The sequence below is a fragment of the Monopterus albus genome, unplaced genomic scaffold (genome assembly GCF_001952655.1).
Source record: "Monopterus albus unplaced genomic scaffold, M_albus_1.0 scaffold34.1, whole genome shotgun sequence".
Taxonomy (NCBI): domain Eukaryota; kingdom Metazoa; phylum Chordata; class Actinopteri; order Synbranchiformes; family Synbranchidae; genus Monopterus; species Monopterus albus.
In genome coordinates this window covers 5,190,939-5,200,528 of record NW_018127914.1, presented here as the reverse complement: position 1 = coordinate 5,200,528, position 9,590 = coordinate 5,190,939, and positions in this window count along the sequence as shown.

Here is a 9,590-nt window from a genome sequence, read left to right as displayed (position 1 = left end):
GCCACTTCCATATGAGAACCAATTTATATCCTATCTCTGACCATGCGAGCACTGTCAAAACAGTCAGATCAGAATTCATGTGGTTGTTTTAACGTCTTCCTCCTCTGCACATACCACGACATGATTTCCAGCACTAATTGCCCATTAATGTGTTGGGTCATCTTTCTGTAACCTCTGTCTGTCTTATTGCTATATGACTTATTATTCTGTGTTTGTACTAGAACAAATGTCCCATCGCCCACCATTTGTTTATAATATGTGGTGAAGTGTTATTGAAGCAGGAAGTCAAGGATATGCGCTTCAAGGTCACAGTGACAGGTGAACACAGAGGCTGCTGGCTCTGTGTGGGTTGTTGCATGGCAGTGGTTTAAACAACATTCAAAGTTGTAGCAGGGGCAGGAGGTGCCGCTCCTTTTGTAAATGTAAAAGTCAGTTAGTACCTGAACTTCTCTCTTGAGATACAATGCTGTTACATTTTTTCCTACAAGTCAAGATCACAATAACTCATTTCACCTGCTGTAATGTGTGTGAGACTTACGAGGTTTACTTGTGTTGTTGGCTGTCTGTAGATGCTGTAGTTCTGGTGGTGTGTTCTGTTGAGCATGTAATATACACGTTCTGCTATGACTGGGCAGATGTCTTCTGATGTATACCCTGTACTATGTGCTGCTACATATGTGCTTTACTCAGTAAAAATGTGTCATACAGAATTGGGAAGCCAGAGACCGTGATGATAAATTTCTCCTCCTTTGTACTGAAAAATCTTTCTTTTCCGCTTTCTTCTTCTTTTGGGGTAGAAAAGTCTTTACTTCAGTTTCCTTTGGAATCAAGTCAATCCCGATTGGCTCTTGTCTGGCTGTCGCTGAACTCTGTCACAGCATATTTGCATAAAGTTGAGCTTTCCCCAGCTCTGGGCCGTCACCTAATTGGGCTCCTTTTGTCTCTGTCTTGCTCATCGGGGTGTACTTAGCAGCAGCACTTAGTTACTTACTTGTTGTGACTGAGAGGGATGGTCATAGTGAGCAGATGTCTGTAATTCAATAGAATCAGAATCTGAATCACCTTTAGAGTCGTTAAAACTAGAGACCCATATGAATCTGTACAATATATATTTACAGGTATTGCACTGAGGGTTATTGTCCAGTCATACTGTCATTGGTTAAGTGTTCATCAGAGTGACAGCCTGGGGGAAGAAACTGTCCCTGTGCCTGGTTGTCTTGGTGCACAGTGACCTGTAACACCGTCCAGAGGGGAGGAGTTCAAACAGATTGGGTCCAGGGTGTGAGGGGTCTGCAGTGATCCTCTCCACCCTCCTTTTGACCCGTGAGGTGTAGAGGTCCTCCATGGAGGGCAGGCTTGCACCACTGACCTTTTCTGCAGTCCTCACTGTCCGCTGAAGTCTATACTTGTCCTGCTTGGTTGCTGAGCCAAACCAGACAGTGATGGAGGTGCAGAGAACAGACAAACCAGGCAGTGATGGAGGTGCAGAGAACAGACTCGATGATTCCTCTGTAGAACTGTATCAGCAGCTCCTGGGGCAGGTCGAACTTCCTGAGCTGGCACAGGAAGTACATCCTCTGCTGTGCCTTCTGGATGATGGTCCTGATGTTGGATGTCCACTTCAGGTCCTGGGAGACAGTGGATTTGCTAGGTGGATAGATGGGAGTGGAGTCCGGGTCCCCCTCTGGCGTAGCCTCACTAAGGTGCCCACACGCTTGCCATGCCAGCGTTTCTTCCAGATCCCGTAGATTGCAGCTGCACCTCCAATCAGAATGTCCATACAGCATTCTTTGTTCACAAAAATCGGTGAAGAACAGCAGCACATTACGGAGTATTTCTTTAACCTGCTTCTTGTTGTCTTCATTCTGAAAATCTCTATGTACAATCTCCATGCACATAGAAGTAGGAGGTTTATATATGTAGAATAATTGGTAGTACAAGTGGACACCCCAAGGATTTTTTAATAGAATTTTTCTACTGAGACCAATTCACAATGCACCAGCCAGCTCAACACATTAGTTGTCCCAAACCAGTGTCAGCAAAGTTTCACCTTTTTGTTTAAATTTTGGTTCATTTGGCTTCAGACAACAGACAATATGTTGAAGTGGTGAAAACAAATCACTGCAGGAAGGTTTTACTCAGACACCAAATGCCTTCATATTATCCTCTTTTGGTTCGAATCCTAATCATACCGTTTCAAGAATTTTATCGACTCTAGTGTCAGTTTTCATAATTCCAGGTGTGCGACCTATTGCCTTGTCTTATTTGAAGAAGCTGATACTTATTTGAATTAGGATGATTTGTCCTGGGAGGAGGTTGAAATAATCTTGCTACTGTAAGAATTGATTCTTATAGGCTCTAGTTACTTTTTAGTTCTTCATTGTCTTTTCGTTACTTTTCATACCTTAACTCTCCTTGCCTATACGCACATGTTAAAACTGTATTGATGATTGTCCAGAACTACTGAGCTTTGGTTACTGTAATACATTTATTTTTCTTGCATATATATCTTCCAATTGTATTGATGAGAGTCAAGTGATACTGAAGTAGAAATTGACTACTTTAACTTCTGTGTAGACATAGTGTCTGTATTCATGAGGTCCTGCTTTGTCCTGTAATAGGATTACACAGATAGGGGGCGCCGCGGGAAAAACAATCTAAACACACACACACACCCACCCACACACACACACACACACACACACACACACACACACACACCTGGTTTATAGATCACATTCCAACAAGCAGGTGCAGGCAGGGGCTGACCTACTCACGCTAAATGACCAATAGGATCACGATACATGAAATGTTGTACCTTTGTCTGGGGCGGACCTAGCCCAAGAATATAAATGTAATGTAAAAACATAACTTGTGGTCCAGAGAAAGGAATTCCTGCAGGAGCTCTGTCTCTCTGATCCCAGCGCTGTATGGACTTCACCTGTGCTCAGACTTCCAATAAACTTTTTGTTGATTTTAAACAGTTCTCTCCTGTCTTCACTTCTCATGCTTCCAACAAAAGAATTGGGTAATTTCTAACACTACAGCAGTTGATTTTCCCCTTGTTTCAGGAAAGGAAGAGTTTCAGGGTTCAAAAATAAACAAAAATTACTCAATAATGGAGGGTTTTTTTGCAGTGACCAAAGCACGAAGCCCTTATTTTGCTTATAACACAGTGAGTTGCCTTATGAATGGTCAATGTAGAAAATGTTGTTCAGGTAAAAGAGGAAACTGGCCTGATGTGTGGGAACAGAAAATTGGGGCTGACCTTCAGGTTTTTTACAGAACAGGGTGAGTCGTTTCCAGTGGATCATCACTTACAAGGTCAAGGATGAGGGGGAATAAAAATGGCAACACCTCTGTGTGAAGACAAGAGGCTGAGAAGTTCATCACGGTGCTATCATGCAAACAGTATTATGCAACTGCTTCGCAGCCATCCTTCACTGTTTGATAAACACTCACAGAGGGTGCTGGGGCATATGAGACTGCAAGAGAGACAGCTGGGGAAAGTTTGCAGATTCCTTTTTCAGATTCTCTCCCTCTTCTCCCGTGTCTCTCTTGTGGAGGAATGTCATTGTTTTTATGCTGAGAAGTGTTTTGCAACTCCCTCTGTTTGCCCAAAGCCCAGGGATTTCTGAGATAAGGCAGCTATTCTTGTGAACAATGCCAAGTTTGTCCGGGCGTCTTCTGGGGCCCACGTTATTTGTTTGGCCACTGAAGGGGGAATTTTCCACTCTGTGCCTTCCCTGGAGAGAGCAGCTTTCTTCATGTCTTGTTTTATAGACACAGGTGGAAATAGGTCAATGCAGTGCATGAGACAGTGTTTTAATCTAGAAAACAGTGACGCATCTGCACCTCACGGGTGTTGTTATCCTCACACAGTGCTTGACTGCAGAATGACTACAGCAAGTGGTTTTATGTAGGCCATGATGGTGTGCTGATTTAACTATGTGTGTCTAATTTTTGTCACTCCCTCTGCGTTCCCACACGAAAGCATGAACAACTAAGGGACAATGCTGCTGTCATAAGAATGAAAGCAAATTTTCTTCCTCTTTGACGTCAAAACATTGTACACTGATTCCATGCTGAGATTTTTAAAACTTCTGCCTGATTTAACCGTGCATTCCTCTACCCTCTCATTGACAGTGATCACAGCCTGTCAGTGCCAATTAAAAATAGCAGAGATGCAATAGTGACGCAACAGGCGACAACCAAGTCAGTCATCGGCCACACCCAGCTGGGTTTGACGCTGCTGTACAAACAAAGCAAAGCATGTTGGAGAAAATGTGGGAACGTGTTTTCACTGCTGAAAGACAGGTCTCCATGCATTGTGCATAAATCAGTAGTGATTGTTGATTGTATGCACCAAGGAAGGTGTTTTACAAGTGAGACTGAATCATGCCCCAATCACTGCACAGGTCTAATCCTCTTAAGCATATGCTTGGCCAATCCAAGGTTATCTGCAGGCCTGACAGAGCTGAATGAATGACCCCACGATAATCTTTCTCCTGCTGGGACACGACTCACGTCTTGCACAAAGACAGTAGCAGCAATATCGAATATCATGTTGGAATCATGCAGAACAAAGTGTTCAGTACGTATACTCAATGCATTATAAAAAAAAAGATTATATCCTATTATTATTCCTCCACGCTGCCAATAACTGTGGCCTGGGGCATTATGCTTTCGGGTTGTCAGTCTGTCCCTCTGTTTGTCTGCCTGGCCCGTTCTTGTGAAGGTGATATATCAGAAACGGCTTGAGGGAATTTTTCCACATTTGGCACAAACATCAGCTTGGACTCAAGCATGAATTAATTAGATTTTGGTGGTCAGAGATCAAAAGCACGGTCAGTGACCTCACGTCTGTCCCATTCCTGTGAATTTGACTGGATGGCACAGACATACAGCTGCGAAGCGTTAGCTTATTTATATTACTGTATGTAATTTGATTGTTTTTGTATTTGCCACATATCAACCTCAGAGTAGTTAGATTTTATTATCATAAAATTATTATAACACTTAACAAGACAATATACTTATTATATACTATGTCATTTTTGGTTGAAACAGGTTGTAATTAATTTTCTGACAATCAGTTAGGTCGTCAATGGATAATTTCAGCTCTACATGAAATAATAATCTGACCAAAATGGAAAAGAGACAAATAAACAGAAGCATGGAGGAGATTATTCGCATTAAAATCACACCTCGCTGTGACTCTTCAGCAATACATGCATGTTTCAGTCTTTTCCCCATATAATGTTCCTGTTAAAACACAAATTAAAGTATAAAGGGTGATGTGTTTTATGAGGGAATAATAGGTGTCCCTAATATTCTGACCCTCTCATGTATGTATCTGGGGAGGACAAAAATATAGAGACACCTCTTAATATAATGTAGTCCAGTACAACACCACCTTAAACTATGACCCCAATAATAAAGATATAATTGAATTTATACATTTATGACAATTTCACCAAAAACTGAAATATTTTGAGCGTCATAAACACAGATGTTAAGGTGGAAGTGTTGCATTGAAGTGCATACAGTTGTACAGGTGGACCTAATAAAGTGGCTGGTGAATGTGTATATTTTATGTAGTTGTTGTCTGGGAGAAACGTACAACATATCCGAGGTAGACGACACTGTCTGGTCAAAACTTTGCTTCACTCAACAGCTGAGTGGGGGTTGGTCGGATTATGCATCTCCTGTGTGCGTAATTGGGATTAGCCGACTCTTGGTGCACAATTCTGCACAATAATCTCAAGACAAAACGTCCTTCAGAGTAAAAATGCACAGGACAGTGCATGTAGTGTGGATGCATGCTGAGAGTCCCCCATAGTGCAGGTAGACAGAAAATAGTGAATGAACTCTGCTGCTGTTCAACAACAGCTGCAGGAGCAGGGACACAAACAAGGGGGGGGGCGGGGGTGGTGTCTTGGCTTGCACAAAGACGCGGGGGGGGCGAGGGACAGAAGCGGGGGGGGGGGGCGGGGTTGATCTCTGGTCTGAAACAGCTGTCACAGTCGGCACTGATGGTACCACATTTTAAGCCTGACTTTTTGTAGCACCAAAAGGCTTAATGCACAAATAAACAGCTACCATGTATGCGGGTTATCTTTTAAGATGGGGCTGTGAGACCTCAGGGCCTGTGTGTGTTTCTTACAGTGGCTGTCCCTCGGGGTCCAGCAAGTATTTTTACGTCAGCACTGTTTCCTGCAGAGACATCAAAAGTGAACCAAGCAGTCCCCAGCAGCAATGAGGATGGTTTGGACTTGGCCTCCTGCTGTTCCTTGGCTCTGGCTGAAGTGCAACTGGCTAATTATAGCAGCTTAACTGCCCAGAACCGCACAGGACATGTGGTGTTATGTGCATTTGTTTCTCATTCATTTCCAACAAGCTCGCACTGAACAAAGTTCACTAAGAGTCAACTCCTTGTTTTTGTTATTCAATCAGTGTTCTCTGCTGTTTTCTGCAACATAGAGTCGCAGCTTATGCTCAACTGTCGCATGGCATAATGTGCCGAGTAGCAACTGGGGATAATTTTTAGGCAGAAATGGAAAACTAATTAAGATAATCTGATAAAGTCATTGATGCATTCAGGCATGTGGCATGCTGTGCAGAATTGGTGAAAACATCCCTCCCCTTCACAACTGTCCCTAAAACATGTGTAAAAGGATTAAATCCATTAGCTACTGTTAATTGGTTTTCCTGGTGGAGCTCCTATGTAGGTAAAAAAAAAAAAAAACAGGTACCATTAAACCACAGACAGGAGATGCAGTGACACCGTGGCTTCAGCTTGAGCAACACCCACAGGTGTGTCGACAAACAGGCAAGCAGCAGTAACTGCTAACCTGGCCTGTTGTCAAACCGCTGGTGCTCAGCCTCCTGCTGCTGTCTGCCTTTTCACATCCACTTCACAATTACCGCCTGTCTGATGGAGTAATAATCACTGCAGTGATCAAATCAGGCTTTAGGAATGCTCCCTTTGTTTCTCAGCACCAGGCTGCTGCAGCACTGATATGGGCATGTGAGCACAACAGAGGTAAAACACAGGACATTCAAGATGAAACCACAACCAATTCAAGAGCCTCATTTATCGGCAGTTGTCTCTTCCTCCCCATAGAGCAAGTTAATGATGTGTAATACCACTTATTTCCTTTCCAGACCAATGCCAAGTAAAATCTAGGTTGGTACGATCGATGCCAATACTTAGTGCACATAAACAAGGGAAAAGAGATGGATCCAAATAACAGAGAATGACAGAGAAGAAGGCGACTCTATATTGTAAGTACTCAGTACAGTATACTTTATCAGACGTTTGGCTTTTAAAGTGACAGAAAAAATGTGTCAACCTTCATTGTCCCACACTGAAACAAACTGATGCTTCCCTGGTATTTTTATGGCCTGTAGTAAAAGGAGAAACTGGAATTTCAATAACAAACCATTCATCCTCTCCCATTTAAGGAAAGAAAACTTGAACCATTATGAAGTATGCTTGAGTAGGCTGTCGCTGATCATAAATACTATGCCTTTTGTGTGAGTTATGTTTATGTTTTGGTAGCTCAAGGACAAGAAATTTCAACCACTGGCACTGTGAACAGATTGCATAACTACTTTTTCAGCACTGTAGGTTGTGAAATCCAAACACAGCTTGCAGAATCCAGAGTGAAACACCCTGCTGAGTAATGCTGCTTAGGACATAAAGACTCCCATACGCAGGACACGTAACTCTCATCCTGACTCCTATAAACGGACACTGACTGCATTTTATTCACTCATGATGCAGATTTCCCAGAGGTAATGGACTGGGAGATGAGTTTGGGTGAGAGTATCTGCAGAGTCATGAAGCCATTACACTGTGTCATGTGATAAGATCTGGCCTCCTTTAACAACCTCGATTTAAGCTTTCAATGGTGCCACAAAAAGAGACAGGAAATGCTGGCTAGATGGTGGAAGAGGGTGTGGATGGGGTGAGGGGTGAAGATATGGTGGCACACAGGGGGTGGGGGTGGAGTAGGAGGGTTTGAGATAGAGAAAGGCTGAGAAGCTGACTCAGAATCACAGAGAGAGAACATCCTGCGTGTTGCGTTAAGAGGCTGACTCAGTGTGCACGGTGGGAAAATCATGTACTGGACAGCTACTCAGCGTATGATCCAGCTGCACCCTGTTCATCGGCCCAGGGGTCCATCTGTGCTGTTTGTCTTAGTGTTGATTGTCATTCGAAGTTTTGTTTTGCAGAGTTGAACACTGGTGGGCCCATCTTCACAAACTCATGTTGTGAGGACAAGAAGTTTTCTTTATTCGAAATTCAAGCAGAGACCCAAAAGGCATCTAGAATATTTTCATCTGAAATTACAGCATATGAAATATAAATATGAAAACGTGGTAGGTTTAGAATCTGATGCTTTAACAGAACCTCTTGACTGATAATAATAATAATAATAATAATAATAATAATAAGTGGCAATGCTATAAGAGGAAGCTATAAGTGATGCAAGAGAGGATCTGTCAACCGCTGGGAATGAAGCATTTCACCTCATTTCAGTGATCAGGGATCAGGTGGAAAGGATTATGTGCTTACTAAACCCCAAAGTCTGAATCAAACCTCAGTGATCCTGAAACATCAGCCTTTACAAAGCCGCTCAAACCGTGGTTTCGTAAGAGTAGCTGCGAGCTGCTGTACAGGGGAACCAACTGGAGCCTCAGCTGCACCTCAGCTCTCCTTCAGCATCCAAGTCAGACTGAACTATGGGTCCGCGTCAAAGTGCCCCACCACACCGTCTTAAACAGAAGGGTTCCAGCCAATTAAATTAAAGTCAGTAAATTAAAACAGAGATGGAGCTTTTGTACCAGATGTTTTTCATAATTGTAATTTTGAATCTAATCTGCCTCCTGAATTGATCAAAACCTACTAAAATACATATTTAAATAAATTATAAACACACTTGGGGACATCGAAATTATTATTTTACAGAACTATGGATTCATTGATTATAAAAAATAATTGTTAACTTTCTCAGACAAGGCAGCACCTCCCGTAGCTTGGTGACAGTGACAGGAGGCAACAACACACATTCACACAGTGGCATTATTCATATGTTGACCCCTTATGGTCTAATGCCAGTTACAGAACTCTCTGTCCTGATTGCCCAGTTTTATTGTTGTATAATGAGTGATATGGAAATAAAGCCCAGGACAGGGCGGAAATAGGATTATTCAAGGAGATAATTATAATATTGTTTGGTGGAGAGTGTGGGTAAAAGATTATACAGTGTTTTATTTACAGCTTCAACAGACCAGTGATCGTTCCCTGACTCCAGCTTTGTTTGTATAATATACACAAACTTCCTCCATCTCTAAGTCATGCAGAAAAGAGAGGAGCAGTTAAAACAGCCCATATTTTCATCCAGACATACAGATTCAGATGGCCAGTTTGAGGTCTTCATCTGTGTGCCAGCCATGTCATCTGGGTGAGTGGTCAGGCAAACAAAGCTAAAATTCATCCTGGGTGTCTGCTGATGGTGCCGGCCAAAGAGAAGCCTGTTTCTCTATGGCCTGTATTGTTATCAGGCAATGAAGTCTGAGTC